The sequence below is a fragment of the Otolemur garnettii genome, unplaced genomic scaffold, assembly GCF_000181295.1.
Source record: "Otolemur garnettii isolate 467f Iridium unplaced genomic scaffold, OtoGar3 scaffold00056, whole genome shotgun sequence".
Classification (NCBI taxonomy): domain Eukaryota; kingdom Metazoa; phylum Chordata; class Mammalia; order Primates; family Galagidae; genus Otolemur; species Otolemur garnettii.
The window spans coordinates 11,911,286-11,931,030 of record NW_003852451.1 but is presented as its reverse complement, the minus strand read 5'-3'; the positions used below and the strand labels follow the sequence as shown (position 1 = coordinate 11,931,030).

The following is a 19,745-nucleotide window of genomic DNA, read 5'->3' as shown; positions in this document are numbered from 1 at the left end:
TTTTTAATTTCAGAATATTCCAGGGGTACACATATTTTACACATAGTTATATGAATTGCTTTTGTACAGTTTGAATCTGAATCTAAGTTATAAGTGTGCTCAAAACCCAGATACTGTGCATGAAATCAAGGTTGTAAGGTTACAAACTGCGAGACTAGGAGAGAAGGCACTGAGACGACAACTTCGCCAATCCCTCTCCGTCAGATGACCAAACGCAGGGGTGGGGCGAGACTTGGCAGGAACAAGAGCCAGTGCCCCGAACTAGCTGACTCTCAGAGCTTGGAGAAGTTGATGCTTTTCAGTTTCTTCTTCTCCATCACTGCCTGGGCAGTCTTCACAATATTCTTGGTCTGCAGCATGCTCATGTTCCAGGATGCCATGTAGTTGAGGCTCTCAGCTACGGAGCGGTCTCGGGAGTACAGCAGGTTGATTTTAGTGCTCTGCACTATCACCGGGCTCTTGCTGGAAATCTCTGCTGCCAGGGAAAAGGCCGCATTGAGCATGATCTCCTTGTCTGGGAACACCCGGCTGAGCAGCTCACTCCTTAAGGCCTTGTCATCCATCACCTTGCAGGCAGTGAAGGCCAGCTTGTTGACTAGGCTCTGGTTCCAATGACCTTGGGCAGTCGCTGCAGAGTTCCCACATCAGCAGCCAAACCCACATCCACCTGCTTCACCTGGAAGAAAGCATCCTGGGCACAGTAATCAGGTGTCACAGGCAGTGACAAGGTCTACACCTGCACCAATGCAGCCCCCTTGAATGGCAGCAATCATGGGCTTGGGGCACTTCTCAATGACACTGAAGGTCTCCTGGAATTAGGTGATGAGGTTAAGCAGGTACCAGCTGATGCAAGCAGCATCATCTCCTTGGGGCTGCAGGAGGTCCAAAGCCAAGTCCATGAGCTCAATACCTGCAGTGAACATTTTTCCTGCACCAGAGATCACCACGGCCTGACAGTCCTTGTCTTTAGCTATCTTGTTGAAGCACTCCACCATCTCCCTCCAGAAGACCTTGTTCATCGCATTCCTTTTTTCTGGCCTGTTGAGCTACAAACGCAGAACGTGCTTCTGAGCAGGTTTCACTCGAAGAGTGAAGTGTGGTCTGGAGCTTCACTGAGGTCTGTTTTGGAAGCCTGGTGCCTGGTTAGGAGGTCGCAAATTCGATGCAGCCGCCATCACAACTAGTCCAGGGAGTCTGACTTAATTTCTTATTTTTGTAAATGATCATTTTAAAAGTATCTTAACAAACTAAAACTAAAACTAAAACATTATCTGTCATCTCATGCCTTTTAAATATTTAGAACTTACAGAAGGATATTAAAAAGAGAATGTCTATTGCCTAATAACTGATTAATCCCAATTCAAATTAAGCAGAACACATGAGCAAAGACAAATTAATTGAAAGTAAATGACATTTTTATATGTGTTTTTAATGCCATTTGTGGAAAATAACAAGAGACCAACCACGATGTGCTTAGTCACTTCATCATTTTTGTAACTGAAAGTCTATTCATTTGAAATGTGAAAGGGTGACATTTTTAGTCAATAATTTGAAATGTTAATGTTGTGTTAATCTGAGAGCAAATCATTTCCTATTTAAATGGATTGATTTTGTCCAGGAGTAAGGTGTAATCTCTAATGATGTGGTGAGTCATTTAGAAATAATTTAAATAGCTGTGGAACCAAATGTTCTGTCACTGAAAAAGATCAGCCAATAGTTTTAGAGAAAGGTTTACTAGAAAATATATGCAGCTCAGTGTGCATTTATTACCCTTGGTTATAATAACTATTTATGCTAATAATGATTCTAAATAAATACAAATGACCATGGTAAGGAAAATGGTAAAAATGAATATACTTCAGTAACCTCCAACAAAATTTCACCTTTTCCAAAAATTGCAACTATTCTTGCCAAAAATCTCTGGCATTATATCCCAAGAAGAAACAAGAAACACTACTTGATATAAACTTAGTCTGATGAGCCTTTAAATGAATATTCTACCTGCCACTATATTAGTTTGGCTTGCCTGTTTTCTGTCATAATTGGCTGCAACCTTCATAAAATCCATAAAGCTATATGCTTAAGCATGAAGGAAACCCAAGCTACTTCTTCTAATAACAACCATTTCCCCATATACACACTATGTAATTTATACAGTGAAGTTATCTAGCCCCATGGATAGAGACAGAGAGAGTAAGGGAAGTGATTTACTCAGGGCAGGGTTGCTAACATGTGAATTTATAATATTAGTATATTCCATGGCAATATTTGAGACATACTGATATTTTCAAAATTAATGTTTATATGAAATTCAAACTTAACTGGACATCCTGTTTTTTGTTTTTGTTTTTGTTTTTGTTTTTTTTTTTGCTGTTGGAATTGCTGTTGTTTTAACTTTGTTTTATTTTGCTTTTTGGCTACATAGTTCAACTCTAGCTTAAGAACTACAGCTCTTTTCTATTATTGGCTCTGCTACTTAATACCACAGTTCTGGTAATCATTTTCCCTGAATTTTCAAAATCTTGAGTTTAAAAAAAAATGATTCCCAGTGTCTTTTTCATATTTTTAATTTGAGGACTATACCCACACTTAATAAACTTCTTCCAAGTCAGTGAGAACTGACTGCTAAATAACCAACTGATTCACGAAACCAGGGATTCTCGACTTTCCTAATGCTGCAATGTATTTTCATTGTTAAAAAGGGGTCACAACCCACAGGTTGAGAACCACTGCTCTAAACAAATGTTATAATTTAATAACTGAGATTGAAATTGACCGTGGCCTCTCCAGTTATTTAATGTAAGACAGTATCAGATTAATAGTTAACTTTCTTTCTTTGTAATAACGTTTAAAATGGCCAACTCTCCCTCAACTTTTTATAAAATATTTTAATCACATTTTCTTTGTCCCTAAACCAAACTTGCTTTGAATGTCACATTATTGGGCTAAACCACTCTGTCTTTCCCAAGTGTAGCCTATTATAAACTCCAGTGTCACTCTCCATCATTCCTTGAAGATATATCTCTTGATGCACTGTTACTCTCTCTAATACTACTTCCATGATTACTGGTAATCTCATTGTTCACGTGGATGATACTTCCAGCAACTTGTAATTCCACTTCTTTAACTTAACCTTATCAAATAATCTGTCTTTTACCAAATCTCATCCCTCTACTTCCCCTAAAACTTGTCATAACCAAAGCAATTACCACTCTATAATATCAATTTCAAGCAGCCCATTCTGACTGTTGTATCCTGTATTTCCAGTTCACTTCTAGTACTACAACTCCAATTACCCTTGCCCACCAAAGCACATTACTCTCATTATTAATAATAGTTACAACGTTAACATTTGTTGGTAGAGTCCCTCTTATCATTGTATCAGATACTCAAGAGATGTGCCTGCCATACATTTCTACATTGTGTCTATTAAGTGGGAGTACATTGATCCCCCTTCCCCACTCCCCCTCCCCAACTTGAATTGAATTGAATTTTTCTCTTCTGTGGGCATGTATTAGATTGTCTACTGGCTTCATATTAGTATTGAATACATTGGATACTTATTTCTCCATTCTTGTGACACTTTACTAAGAAGAATGTACTTCAATTCCATCCAGATTAATACAAAAGATGTAAAGTATCTGTCTCTTTATGGCTGAATAGTATTCCATGGTATTCATATACTGCAGTTTGTCAATTCATTCATGGGTTTGTGAGCATTTAGTTTGTTTCCACATCTTAGCAATAATAAACTGAGCTGCCATAAATAATCTGGTATAAATGTCCTTATGATAAAATGATATTTTTTTCCTTCTGGGTGAATGACCAGTAGTGAAATTGTAGAATCAAATGGGAGGTCTAATTTGAGTTATTTGAGGATTCTCCATACTTCTTTCCATAAAGGTTGCATTAGTTTGCAATCCCACCAACAGTGTAAAAGTGTTCCCTTCTCTCTACATCTACATTAGTATCTTATTAATAACTTTTCACTATTTCATGCCATCTCCTGTCCTCATTTTCCACTATCACTACCACAGTACTATAGTTTATCAATACTATAGGCTTTACATTTGTTTACTAATATCTAGTTTTCCTCCACTTTTGGAAACATGGGATGATTACCATTCTGCATTTCTTGAAATTAGGCAAGACCCTAATGCTGGTAGGAAACTGTAATATATTTCTATACTTTACTCTTTCCCCCACTATCATAGAAATCTATTTGGTACATTCTCTTCAAACTTCAAATACGCAGCATTTCCTACCAACCCTTATTCTCAGATGATGACATAAGGGGAAAGAAGTAGGAGGCATGAAAAGAGATGGAGATAGAGAGAGACAGAAAATGAGAAAGAGAATTTCAGAAAAGAATCTCAAGTTATAACACAATCTTACCTGTCTTCTCATAAATGTGCACATATGCTCTGCCTTTCTTTTTTTTTTTCTTTTTTTATAGTTTTTTTTGGTTGGGGCTAGGTTTGAACCCACCACCTCCGGTATATGGGGCTGGCGCCCTACTCCTTTGAGCCACAGGCCCTGCCCCATTCCTTTCTTCTATTAATACTGGTTTATTGTTTGTACTACATTGTAGGGCCATCTACACCACTTTTATCCAAGATCCTAACCTAGAAAGGAATGTACTTCTCCTATTTCTGGAATCATTATAATTTGCTTCTCTGTTAGTTTTTCTGTAGTATCATACACACATATAATTTCTCCTATCTTAAAATGCATCTGATCTGATATTTACATGAAGCTACATCCCTGCTTCTCTTTGAACCTCTCTCCAAAATTCTTCAAATGACATGCATGTTCTTCAGGTTTCCAGTACTTACCCCCCATACTTTCTTAAGCCCATTCCAATCAGAATTTCAAGTTCATCATTCCATCAAAATTGTACTAGCCAATTATACAAATAACCTCTATATATTTAAATTCAGTCATCAACTTACCCCCTCATCTTATTTGTTCTATCAGAAGAATTTGCCACAGATATCCCTCATTGCATGAGCTCCTCACCATGCTTCCATAGCACTATGTTCTCCGGGCATTCTTCCTATGGCTTAGGCCACTTTTATTCAGTCTTCTTATCCCACTAAATTTCCGAGTTTTAGAGTACCTCAGGGTTCATTCCTTGAATGTTTTCTCCAGCACTTATTTCATGATCCTATTCATTCTTGTAGCTTTAAGTGTGGCTATATATTGATGATTCCCAAATATATATCTCAATCATAGAAGCCTCCTCAGCAGTGAAAATTTATGTAAACTCTTGGATAAATCATACTCCCTTCAGGGGCACAGAGAGACAGCAGGTGACTTCAGAACCCTAAGGCAAGGATGGAAGGAGTGAAGAAGTGTTAAGTACTTGTGTATGGGCAGAGGCTGGCCACGCTGAGGCTGCTATGGTCACAGTTTGCAGACAGAGAAAGCCTGCCCTGCATTCTTTTTTTTTTGGGGGGGGGCTGGGCTCTTGGTTGAGCTACCTTGGGAAAGCTTAGGTGAGTGAGCAAGTGACTTTGAACAGCACCCAGGGACTAGGACTGAGCCACTGGGTAGAGGGAAGCTTTCATTGTTTGATTGCAGGCCCAGTGCAGCCATTGTAGAAAGGCTCCCTTGCAGGCTGGCCCTCAGGATCCTAGTGTGAGGCTAGTTCTGGCATACCTGATAAGTGGGAGCCACTCCTGGGGAGATTTGAGTGACACAAACTGTTCTAGGAAAGCCACTGTGTAGCCAAGGGCACAGTTTGGGAAGGTTGAGGTGTGTCTATTAAGCAAGCTGAGGAGAGCCTCAGGATCTAAACCCTGAGGGAATTGAGGCAAAAGAAGTCAGAAAGATGAGAAATGGTCTCCTTGGCAAGGCAGAGGCTTCCAGTCTCTGTTTTATACAGTTGGATCAGCATTATAATTAGCAGGTCATACCCCAGAAGATCACCTTCTTCCCAGGCAAAATACAGCAAAGTGTATATAATTTTTTTCCTTTAAAAATGTTTTCAACTTTTCCCCCATAAATTTTCCTTTTCCCTTTTCTTCTTCTTTTTTATCGAGTAATTATAATTTTTCATTGTTTCCTTCTTTAATGATAAGAGCACCATTTTTGTTAGGTTTTTTTGCCCCTGTTATTCTTTTTTTCTTCCAATTATACCCGTTAAGGTTTTTTGCTTGTTTGTTTTGTTTTGATTGATAGTATTTTTCTTTTCCTTCTCTATTTGATGGAGGTGGGGTCTTGTGTCTGTCTACTCAGGCTGGCAAAGAACTTCAGATGTCAAACGACCCACCCAAGCCACCCCCCAGAGGTTGTGATTTGTGGGTGTGGGTCAAAAGACCCTACTGTACTCCACTATTACTCCTGTTTATCTCTTTCAGTTCCTGTATTCTTTTTGTCAATCTTCCCTTGTACTCCCCCCTTTCCTTTCTCTTTTCAATTATTTTATCTTTTATCACAAGATCTCAAAATTGCAGATACTGGCGCAGAAGTGGAGAGAAAGGAACACTTTTACACTGCTGGTGGGACTGCAAACTAATACAACCTTTTTGGAAGGAAGTATGGAGAAACCTCAAAGAATTCAACCTAGACCTCCCATTTGATCCTGCAATCCCATTACTGGGCATTTATCCAGAAGGAAAAAAAACCTTTTATTATTAAGATACTTGTACTAGGCTGTTTATTGCAGCCCAATTTATAATCGCTAAAATGTGGAAACAGCCTAAATGCCCTTGAACCCAGGAATGGATTGGCAAGCTGTGGTATATGTATACCATGGAATAATATTCGGCCATTAAAAAAATGGATATTTCAGCATTTTTACTAACCTGGATGGAAGTGGAATACATTATCCTTAGTGAAGCATCACAGGAATGGAGAAGCATGAATCCCATGGACTCAACTTTGATATGAGGACAATTAATGACAATTAACGACATAGTGGGGCATGGGGGATGGGGAGAGCAGATGAAGAAGGGGGGGTGAGGGTAAGGACAAGAAAAAAAATAGTGACTAATTCTCACATAAATTGGATTCAATTTTGACTAAAGTACATTACTTAAACATTAATTTTCACTTCAACTTGTTAATATGTTGTTTAGGATACAGGATACTGCATCCTCATTTAAAAGTGAATTGTGTTTATAATTTCCCCTTTATAATAATATATTTTTTCCAATTTTAATATCAGGTGCATCCAGATTAAGCAGAATGATTTTGAAGTATTTCTTCTTTTTCTATTGTCTATAAGATTTGTCATGATCTGTTTTTTGAAATTATCTTTTATTTTTATTTATAATTATTGGTTGTCTATTTTTGAGACTTTGATAAAAAATAATAAGAAGTTAATTAATGACCCTATACTGAACCTCAGAGTCAAAGCATTCTATAATAGACATACTCTTATTTGACAATGTGAATATTACTTTCTTAGCATTACTATTATTATTATTGCTTAATACTTTGTTGTAGCAATCATCTGATTTCTTTTATGAACGTATTTATCTTCATTCATTCTTTACAAGAGTTTTGTTTCTAGTCCTTATCTTAAACATTGTTATTGTTGTTAAATCTTAAGCCTTTTTGATTTTTTGGAAACCTAGTAAACACATGTATATGTACAATTTTTTTTAATTAAAAAAAGGACCCTACTGTACTCTACTATTACTCTTATCTCTTTTAGTTCCTGTATTCTTTTTGTCAATCTTCCCTTGTATTCCCCCCTTTCCTTTCTCTTTTCTATTTTATCTTTTATCCCTTCTTGTTCTTCATTCTTCTCTTCCTTTTAAGCATATACCAAAAGGACACTTCAACACCTTAGGTCAGAGTCATGGTAACTTAAAGAGCAGGAGGAAATGAAAAGAAAAAGTAGTGCAAGTAAACACACACACAAACACACACACACAAAAAAAATAGTCAAGAGGAATAAACAGTGAAAAATCCTAGCAACATGATAACCAGAACAAAGCAACCCCTGCCAAAGTAGCTGATCATGAAATAGCTACTATAGAAGATTCCAACTATAAAGAAACATTAGAAATGACAGCAAGGGAATTAAAAATGTAGATGGTAAAAACAATGAAGGAAATTGCCAAGAAAGTGGAAAATAACCAAAAGAAAATTCAAAAACAGAATCAAATAAGACATGAATGATACAAAGAATATAGGAAGTATATATATATATATATATATATATATATATATAAGCTCTTACATAGAGATTAAGGAATTGAAGCAGTCAAACAGATAACTTATTGAAAATATCAGTAACAGATTAGACAATGCAAAAGAAAGAATCTCAGAGCTAGAGGATAAAGCTCCTGAGCTAACACAGGCAGTGAAAGGAACAGGTTAAAAAAAGAGAGAGAAAGCAGAAAATTCACTAAGAAATTATGGGACTTCGTGAAGCGTTCAAATATAAGACTTATAGAATCCAAGAAGGGGGAAGAAGAATGCCCAAGAGGAATCGAGGCCAAACTATCCTGTTGATGAGGATATCATAAATAAAAATTTTCAAAGTATAAACAAAGATTCTGAAAACCCCTTTCAGTGGGACATTGAACCCAGGTTGTCTCAACTCAGAGCTTCTCTGAGACACATTGTCATGAACCTGTCCAAAGTCAAGACAAAAGAGAATATTCTGCAAGCAGCATGGAGTAAGCACCAATTGACCTACAGATGCATGGACTTCCCAAATGAAACATCAAGCTAGAAGAGAAAAGTCATCTAGTCTTAATCTACTTAAACAAAAACAATTTTTAGCCCAGAATTCTATAACCTGTTTAGCTAAACTTTAAAATTGATGGAGAAATCAAATCATTTCCTGATATGCAAACATTGAGGAGGTTTACCACAACAACACAAGCTCAACAGGAAATACTTAGACCTATTCTACACACTGACGATCATAATGGACTACCAGCAAACTAATCACCCAAAAACTAAAGAACTAAGCCTAGCTTCAACAATTTTGTAAAAGATAAAACTTGGCAATGAACTTTCACAAAATAAGATGAATGGAACTCCACCACACTTATCACTTCTTTTCTCAATAAAAGTTTGTCTTGAATTTCTCACTGAAGAGACACAGGCTTGTTGAATGGATAGAAAAAAAAAAAAAAAGCACAAGTCATTGAAAGGCTGCCTTCAGGAAAGACACCTGGCCTTGAAGGACCCATTAAAATTCAGAGTTAAGGGATGGAAAGCAATTTTTCAGGCAAATGAAAATCAGAAGAAAGGAGGGGGTGCAATCTTATTTTCAGACACAAATAGATTTAAAGAAACTAAAGTAAAAAAAGACAAAGATGGACGCTTCATTATTGGTCAAGGGTACAATACAAGAAGACATTTCAATTCTACATATTTATGCACCCATCTTAAATGCTCCCAGATTTTTGAAATAGACCTTAATTAATCTGAGCAATATGGTATCTTATAACACCATAATAGCAGGAGACATTAACAATCACCTTACGGAGCTGGACAGATCTTCTAAAGAGACTAAACAAAGATACAAGGCACTTAAATGTGATCCTAAAACATTTGTGCTTAATAAACATACAGAACACTTCATCCCAAAGCTAAAGAACGTAGGTTCTTCTTGTCTGCCCATGGAACATTCTCCAAAAGAGATCATATCTGAGGAAGCAAACAAACCTCGACAAAATTCAAAAAAATGAAATTATACTTTGTATCTTTTCAGACTACAAGGCAATAAAGGTAGAACTCAACTGCAACAGAAATAGGCATCCACACACAAGGGCATGGAAATTAACCTTATGCTGAATGATAGTTGGGTCAAGGATGAGATAAAAAAGAAAATCATTAACTTCCTTGAGTATAACAATAATGAACACACAAGCTACCTGTAGGACACTGCAAACGCAGTCCTAAGGGAAATTTATCACACTAAATGCCTACACCTGAAAAACAGAAATGTTCATTACAACAATATAATGACTCATCTTCAGGAAATGGAAAACAAAGATCAATCCAATCTCAAACCCAGCAGAAGTAAAGAAATAACCAAAAGTAAATAAATGACAAATAAATGAAATTGAAAATAATAAAAGAATCATTCAAAATGTTATTTAAACAAAAAGGTGATTCTTTGACAAGGTAAATAAAATCCATAATATATTGACCAGATTAATCAGAAATAGAAAAGTAAAATCTTTAATAACCTTGATCAGAAATGAAAAGGGGGAAATAACAACTGACACCGCAGAAATACAAGAGATTATTTCTGACTACTACCAAAAACTCTATGCCCAGAAACTTGACACTGTGGAGGAAATGGACTAATACCTGAAATGACACCATCTTCTTAGACTTAACTAGGAAAAAATATATCTCATGAACAGACCAATATCAAGCACTGAGATAGCAGAAACAATCAAAAAGCTTCTAACAAAAAAAAAAAAAAAAGCCTGGGCCAGATGGCCTCACATCAGAATTCTATCACATCTTCAAAGATGAGATTATACCTATATTTCACAAGTTATTACAAAACATTTAGAAAGAAGGGACCTACCTAATACATTCTATGAAGCAAACATCACCATAATTCCAAAACTAGGAAAGGACCCAACTAAAAAGGAGAACTAAAAACCAATTTCACTAATGAATATTGATGCAAAAATACTCAACAAAATCTTTGCTAATAGATTGCAGCTACAAATTTAAAAAATTATATATCATGATCAAATAAGCTTCATCCAAGGAATGCAAGGATGGTTTACCATATGCAAATCCATAAATGTTATATACCTTATCCAATAGAAGCAAAACAAAGGACCATATGATCCTTTCAATAGATGCAGAAAACAAAAACACTTAAGGAAATAGGCATAGGTGGCACATTTCTTAAGCTGATTGAAGCCATTTATGACTTCATCATACTGAATGGAATAAACTGAAAGCATTCCCACTTAGAACTGGAACCAGACAAGGAGTCTACTAATGCCAATATTATTCAACATAATTCTGCAACTTCTAGCCAATGGAATCAGGCAAGAGAAGCGTATAAACGGCATCCACATGAGGGCAGAGGAGGTCAAACTCTACCTCTTTGCTGATGATACGATCTTATACTTAGAACCCTAGAGACTAAACTACAAAACTCCTTAACATGATCAGGAAATAGAGTAACATCTCAGGGTATAAAATCATTGTCCATAAATCAGTAGCCTTTGTATACACCAGTAACAGTCAAGTTGAAAAGCAAATCAAGGACATAATTCCTTTCACAGTAGCTTCAAAAAAATAATACTTAGGAATATACTTAACAAAGGAGGTTAAAGCTCTTTTCAAAGAGAATTATGAAACTTTAGGAAAAGAAATTGCAGAAGACACTAACAAATAGAGGAACATACTATGATCTTGGCTGGGAAGAATCAACATTTTCAAAATGTCTATTCTACCCAAAGCCTTCTACAGATTCAATGTAGTCCCCATTAAAATACCAACATCATATTTTGAAGAAATAGAAAAAATAGTACTTCATTTTTTGTGGAACCAGAAAAAAATCTCATATAGCTAAGGCTATTCTTAGTAATAAATATAAACTCAGAGGCATCACCATACTAGACTTCAGGCTATATAACAAGTCTATAGTAATCAAGACAACATTATATTGGCACCAAAATAGAGACATAAACATATAGAAAAGATTGGAAAACCAAGAGATGAATCCAGTTTCCATGTGCCATCTGACCTTTGATAAACCAAACAAAAGCATACAGTGGGGAAAAGAATCCCTATTCAACAAGTGGTGCTGGGCAAACTGGATAACCGCATGTAAAAGACTGAAACTTGATGCACAACTTCCACCACTTACAAAAATTGACTCAAGATGGATAAAATAATTAAATCTAAGACTTGGAATAAAAAATCTTTGAAGAAATGTAAAAAACACTCTTGACAATGTTGAACTGGAGAAAGATTTTATGACAAGACTCTAGCAGCCATTGCAACAACAACAAAAATTAACAAATGGGACTTCATTAAGCTGAAAACCTTCTGCACAGCTAAGGACACAACAAGTAAAGCAAAATACAACTCTCAGGATGGGAAAAGATATTTATAGATATGAATCTGACAAAGGGTTGATAAATAGAATCTACAGAGATCTCAAATTTATCAACAAAAAAAGGAGTAAAAAATCCTATTTACCACTGGGTGAGAGATGTGAACAGAACTTTCTCTGATGAAGACAGATGAATGGCTAACAAACATTTAAAAAATGCTCATAATCCCTTATCTTAAGAGAAATGCAAATCAAAATCACACTGAGATATCACCTATCCCAGTGAGAATAGCACACATCACAAAGTCTCAAAGCTGCAGATGCTGGTGTGGATGTGGAAAGGGGAACATTTTTACACTGCTGGTGGGACTACAAACTAATACATTTTTAGACGGAAGTATGGAGAATCCTCAAAGAACTCAAATAAGACTCTTGTGCATAGGAAATGGGGTTGTTCTTATTGATTAATTTGAGTTTTCTGTGAATTCTAGTTATCAGACCTTCGTCAGAAATATAACCTGCAAAAATCTTCCTCCTGAAAGCTGTTTGCTTTACTTACAGTGTTCTTGGCTGTGCAAAAACATTTTTAGTTTGATCAGATCCCAGTATGATATTTTTGGTGCTGTTTCAATTGCCAAGGGGTCCTCCTCATAAAGTACTTTCCCAGGCCAATTTCTTCTAGCATTTTCCCTGAACTCTTTTCTAGCATTTTTACAGTTTCATGTCTTATGTTTAAATCCTTTATCCATTGAGAGTCAATTTTTGTTAAAGGTGAAAGGTAAGGGTTCAGTTTCAGTCTTCTATAGGTCACTAGCTAGTTCTCCCAGCATCATTTGTTAAATAGGGAATCTTTCCCCCAGTAAATGTTTTTGGTAGGCTTATCAAAGATCAAATGATGATAAGTGGCTGGGGTCATCTCTTGGTTCTCTATTCTGTTCCATATATCTACCTCTGTATTTTTGTGCCAGTACCATGCTGTTCTGATCACTATAGACTTATAGTATAGCCTGAAGTCTGGTAACATGCTACCTCCTGATTTGTTTTCATTTCTAAGTAATGTATTAGCTATTTGAGGTTTTTTCTGATTACATATAAAATGAAGTACTATTTTTTCAAGATATTTAAAGTATGATATTGGTGCTTTAATAAGGGTTGCTTTAAATCTGCAGAATGCTTTGGGTAGTATGGACATTTTAACAATGTTGATTCTTTCCAGCCATGAGCATGTTTTCCCATTTGTTAATATCCCTAGCTATTTATTTTCTTAGGGTTTCATAATTGTCAAAGAGTAGTCCAGATCACAAAATCCATAAACTACAGATGTTGGCATGGATGTGGAGAGAAGGAAATACTTCTATACTGTTGGTTGGATTGCAAACTAATACAGCCTATTTGGAAAGCAGTTTGGAGAATTCTTAAGGAACTAAAAGTTGGTCTACCATTTGATCCTACAATTCCTCTACTTGGCATATACCCAGATGATCAAAAATCATCTTACAAAAAAGACATTTGCACCTGAACGTTTATTGCAGCTCAATTTATAATTGCCAAGTCATGGAAGCAGCCCAAATGCCCATCAACCCATGAACAGATTAACAAACTGTGGCATATGTATACCATGGAATACTCTGCAGTCATAAAAAAAGGATGGAACCTTTACAACTTTTATGCTTACCTAGATGGAACTGAAACACATTCTTTTGAGTGAAGTATCTCAAGAATGGGGAAAAAAATATCCAATGGACTCAATACTATTATGAATCCAATATATCATCACTTACACATTCATACGAATGATAAAACACAACTATAGCCCAGAAAGAAGGAGGGGAGAGGAAGGAGAGAAGAGGGAAGGGGTTGGGCGGGAGGAAGGAAGGTATTTGGTGAAACCTCACTTATTGTCCATAATGCAATGGTACATTTCAAAACTACTAAGAATATAGTATAAATGTCTTTCCACAACAAATAAGTTAGTGAGATGATGGCTATGTTAATCAATTTGATTTAGGCATTCCACATTATATATCAAATCAGCACATTGTACTCCATAAATACACACAGTTATGATTTAATAAAAAAAAAAGAACTCAAATGAGGTCTCCCATTTTATCCTGCAATCCCATTACTAGGCATCTCCACACAAGAAAAAAAATATTTTTATTATGAGGACATTTGCACATCGCTTCTCGGCCTTTAGGCTAAGATCAAGTGTGATGAGGACATTTGCACTAAGGTGTTTTATTGCAGCTCAATTTACAGTCACCAAAACTTAGAAACAACCAAAATGCCCACCAACCCAGGAATGGATTAACAATCTGTGGTGTATGTATAATGGAATGCTATTCAGCCATTAAAAGAAATGGAGGCTTTACATCTTTTATATTAACCTAGATTGAGTTGGAACACATTCTTCTTAGTAAAATATCACAAGAATGGAGAAGCAAGAATCCAATGTACTCAATTCTAATATGAATGCAGTAGATGATCTAATATAAGTTGGGAGCCTAAGGGAATGAGGGAGCAAAGAGAGGGGAGGAAGAAGGGGGATGGGGAGTTATGGTGTATGACTCACCTCTTAGAGGTGGGACACAATTATAAGAGGTACTTTACCTAACAACCGCAATCAGTGTAACCTAATTCTTTGTACCCTCAATGAATCCCAGACAATAAAAATATTAGTTTGATTTAATTATCTCACTATTATAGAAATATATCAAACATCACACTGTACACTTTAAAAGTATACAATTTTTATTTGTATATTATACCTTAATAAAGCTGAAGTGAATAAAGCAAAGTAAATATAAAATAAAAGAAAACCACATACACAATAGGCTGAACAGAATCAGTTTTGATGTGTTAATTGTTTCTAAATGTCCAGGGGGAGTCACTGGCTTCCTGACAGAATCTTGATGCCACATCCCTTTTTGAAGAATCTTAACAGAAATCTCAGAAGAAGAAAACTGGAAGCCTCTGAAGATTTAATAGGGAGCCTTCCCCATTTCAGAGGACCTATATTCACTCAAAGCATTGCACGTCTGCAGGGATGCTCAGGCCCTCAGAGGATAGGATACAGTATAAAATTTTGGTGGAATACTACTCAGCCATGTAGAAATTTGATTCATTTTGCAAAATGGAACTGGAGATCATTATCCTAAGAGAAGTATCTAAAGAATGGAAAAACGAACACTACATATACTCAGCATTAAACTGGAACTAACCAACCAGCACCCGTGTGCACTGAGGAATGTAAAATGCAACCGAAGTCAAACAGGTGGGAGCAAGGAGTAGAAGGTGGATGAAATTATACCTAACGTTTGCAATGAGCACTATCTGAGTGATGGGCACATTTATAATCCTGACTCAAGCAGTACAAAAGTGATACCTGTAACCAAAGCATTTGTATCCCTGTAATATTTTGAAATTAAAAAAGAGTTGAGACTACTTTATTAAGCCCTAATTTTATACTCTGGATTACAGCTGGCCCTGGGATTTGAACAGCCAGATTCAGAAAGACTATTTGCAATATTTCACTATAATAACATCTATTAGAGTCTTCTTGCTGTTTGCCCCAGAACCTGATCCTCAGAATTCCTTGCTTCTTTTCTCTCTCATTTCTGTCTATATCTTTATCTATAACCCTCTCTTCCATCTCTCATTCACCATTTCTTTAATATCTACCCTCATCCAAAGTACCAACTTGTATACAAGGTAAAGTGACTTAATAATAATACCACCAGACTGAGAGTCAGACTCAGGAGTTTTGAACTTCATGTCTAACTCTAACACTGTCACCCTGTGTAACTTATGCCAGTGGTTCTCAGCTTAAAGCTTTGTCCTCCATGAGATATTTGGCATTGTCTGGAGACATGTTTCTTTTTGTAGTCCCAACCTGCAATGGGAGGGTTGTTAATGGAATTGATGAATAGAGACCAGAGATGATGTTCAATATGATACAGTGTGCAGGACACAGGACACCCCCATCCCCATGACAAGAAATTATCTACCTCTAAGTGTTAATAGTGCCACAAGTGAGAAAACTTCATTTAAGAAAATTATTTTATTTCTCTGGGTTTTGGTGTTCTCAAATTTAAAAGATTTTAATCAGGTATCTGATACTCCACACCAATAAGCTCAGTGATACTGTTTAATAAACTGCACTAATGAATACTATGTATTCAATGCAGTTCAAAATGATATAGCAACAGAATTTATTCAAACCCATTTTAGAATAATTTGATGTAGAGACAGAGTAAATTACTTGCTTGAGAAAATCTGGCAAGGAATAGATTCCTGGTCTCTGGAGTCCCTAGTCAACTGGACTGTCAAACTCATCACACTGCTTTCAAGAGGCAATGTGACATTGTAAGAAATGCCTGAATGGAAATGTACACTAAAGTTTTGGCCACAAACTATAACACATTCTGTTTTTATTCTTTTATCTGTATAGAATGGGTAAAGTCTGTCTTCTTATTTTGGGATCTTAGGGACTTGTGTCTGCTAACAGTCCATCTGAATTTTTTCTATGTTACTAACTAAAGTGTTTCTCCATAAATCCCTAGCCATAGCATCATTAAATAATTGATTGTGTACACCTATCTTTTGAGTTTTACTGATCAGTATCAAAAGTTTTATGTCCCATAGTGATCTCTTAAGGTAAGGGATAACATTCTGTAGTCTATTTTAGTCATTTATTACTGACTTGATTAATTTATAATTATTGAATTAACCAGATACATGGGATCCTATAAATTGTAGTCATTTTATAAGTATGTAAAAGGTATAAATTCAAATACACTGACTCCCATGGCTATACTATTAGAAGCCTAGTGGAGACACAATTTGCAATGCTTATCTGTTCAAAATATGTTTGTACTATTTATGTTATGTACTGTACATGTTTGTGTTGGGTGATACAGATGAAAAGATTTTATAACTCTGTCATATCCAAGTAACCAACTTTCTCTGACAGCTTTAAAGGAAGCATAGGTTACCAATTATCATCTCTATATTGGAACTAAATTACCCTTATCAAAGTTTAGAGCAACCATGAGAAGGGTGACAACAATGATCACAAATTTTCCATGAGCTCGCTGTGCTAGACATCTGGTTTCAGTCTGAAAGCCACTCGTTTGACAGAAATTGTCACTGGAACAAGTAGGTGAGATAGCACTATATCTCTCCTATTTTATTTTTTAGTGCCCGTTAATGCAAGTTGTTGTGAAAAGCAAAAACAGAACCAAGCTTTTCAGGTTCAACACCTTTAATGAGTGAGAAAAGCCAATTTTCTATCAAGTAAGCTCCTATGGCCACGCAAGGACATGGCAGCCAAGGACACAGATCAGAGGAGAGTGATTTTAATTCACGTTTTGATATCTCATCTTCTTGAGAGCAGGACAGTCTATTGAGGGAATAGCTTATTGTACTGACAAAAAGATGTTACTATAAACCACATCAATACCTAGGAAAGACTTATGTTTGCTCGAGGGAAAAGACAGAAAAGGAATTGCTAAATTTATGTTTAAACACCACCATAGTTTCTAAGGGAAACGATGAAGTAATTAATTAACATCTCAATTCTAATATTATATTTTGCACAGGAAGCATTGGCTTAGCCTGAAAAGTGAGTACATATTGCTCAAATGCTTTAAAGGCTAACAAAAAAGAGGTGAAGCAAAATATCCAATGAACACCATAAACACATTTAAAAATCAAGGAATAAAAATGGAAATAGAAAATGTTGTCTAGCAACTCAAGAAATATAAAATAAGTTTATCCTGCTAATATTGCATAGTTATTTTTCATTGTGTGGATAGTAAAAAATACTTTTCCTTTCACATTCAGGCCTCAGAAATTGCGAAACATTATTTTATCCCAAGAGTACACGAGCAACAACAAAGATTATGCATATATGGGACCATGGAAACTTTAGAGATGATAGTGGCAAATTTGTGAATGATTCATTAAATGAATGAAGGAAAATTTGATGACGCTCATGAAATAAACAATGAAGATCTCTTATTTCCTTAAACTGATTATCACTATGTAAAATTAACCCGTACAACTTATATGACAATTAGTCATTTTGAGCTGCTGAGTTTGTGGAAATGTTACGTAGCAATAGAAAAATAATACAACAAAAATCATAGATAATAGTTATGGTTATAATTGTCCTCCAAAAAAGGAGGAACAGAAATATCAACAACTAATTGTTCAACAAAAATACAAAATGAGATTATATTCTTATACTGCCAAAAGAAAATAACCTCCAATTTAGAATTATATATCTAGTTAATATATCCTTCAAAAAATCAATTATAAACATATGGATGCTAAAATCCTGAGTGAGTCACTGCTAGCAGATACATATTAAAAAATAAAGGGAATTTTTTTACATATCTGTGGGCCATGTGCCTGTCTTCTTCAGAGAACCCTCTCTTCAAGTCCCTTGCCCACCCTGAGATGGGATCACTTGCTCTACTCTTGCCAACACGTTTGAATTCTCTGTGGACTCTGGTCATCAACCCTTTGTCAGGGACATAACCAGCAAATATCTTCTCCCAGTCTGAGGGCTGTCTGCTTGCTTTACTTACTGTATTCTTGGCTGTGCAGAAGCTTTTTAGTTTGATGAGGTCCCAGTATTAATGTACACAGCTATGATTTCATTGAAAAAAATAGAGACTTTAAAAAAAAATAAAGGGAGTATTTCAAAGAGAATGAAAAATTATCTCAGTAAGAAATAAAAAACAGAATACCTGGATAAAATGGTGAATGCATATAATCTATATAAATATTGATCATACAAAGACAATAACAATAAAGACAGAGTTTAAAGAAAAAAATTAAAAGCACATGAAAATACGAACACATATGTTGGAAAGTGGTAAACGTGCAATAATAATCACAGAAACATTGCAATGTAAGTATTAAAAAACAGAATTTCTAATACCAACAGAATAAGCAACTAAATGTTTAATACCAGTAGCATAGTTAACTAAATTATCCTGAGGTCACAACATATAAGGGGAAAAACAAATAAGCTACAGCTATATGCATCAGCTAAAATAAACCCTAGAGGCACAAAGCTGGATGAAAACGCAAGATGCCAGTGACTACATGCAGTATGACATCATTCTCATAAAGGTTAGAAAGGTGAATATGCTTTTTTAAGGATACTAGTAAGTAAATATTACAAGGAAAAGGAAGGGAAAAATAAACATAAATTTGGGGAGCATTTACCACTATGGAGAGGTGGGGGTACAGAACAGATGAGAGGAACACAGACAGCTCCAAAATCATTCAAAATATTCTAATTCCTAAGGTGGGTGGTGAGTTCCCAAGTGTTCTTTTTATTGTTTCCCAATGTACACTTTTACTTATGTTCTTTGTAAGTACCAGTTTTCATTTGGATTGTGGGCATAAACACTTACTAGAGATAACAAGCAAATTTGGGGAAACATTTCAAAACTCAGATTTATAAACAATATGCCTGCCATTTCAAATGGCAATACTTAGGAAAGACAGTACAATCTAAATCCTGAGTTGAATGTCATTGCATGTATGACTACATAACTTTTGTTCTCTCAAGATAAAAATAAGTGACACTTATCAAGGTCAACAAACAAACTTAATGAATTGAAAATCTGTACTGTTTGAAGAATCTTAGTAATTTATGCCAACTTCTAAATTTCTATGTTGACTTTGCATTAAGAATGGGTGATTTGGTTGTTTTTTTTTT

At 35.6% G+C, this 19,745-nt stretch overlaps 1 pseudogene; it reads right to left on the bottom strand.

The window, feature by feature from the left end:
* Positions 1 to 272: 272 nt before the first annotated feature.
* LOC100946628 overlaps positions 273 to 19,745 on the bottom strand; it is a 106,241-nt pseudogene continuing 86,768 nt past the window's right edge.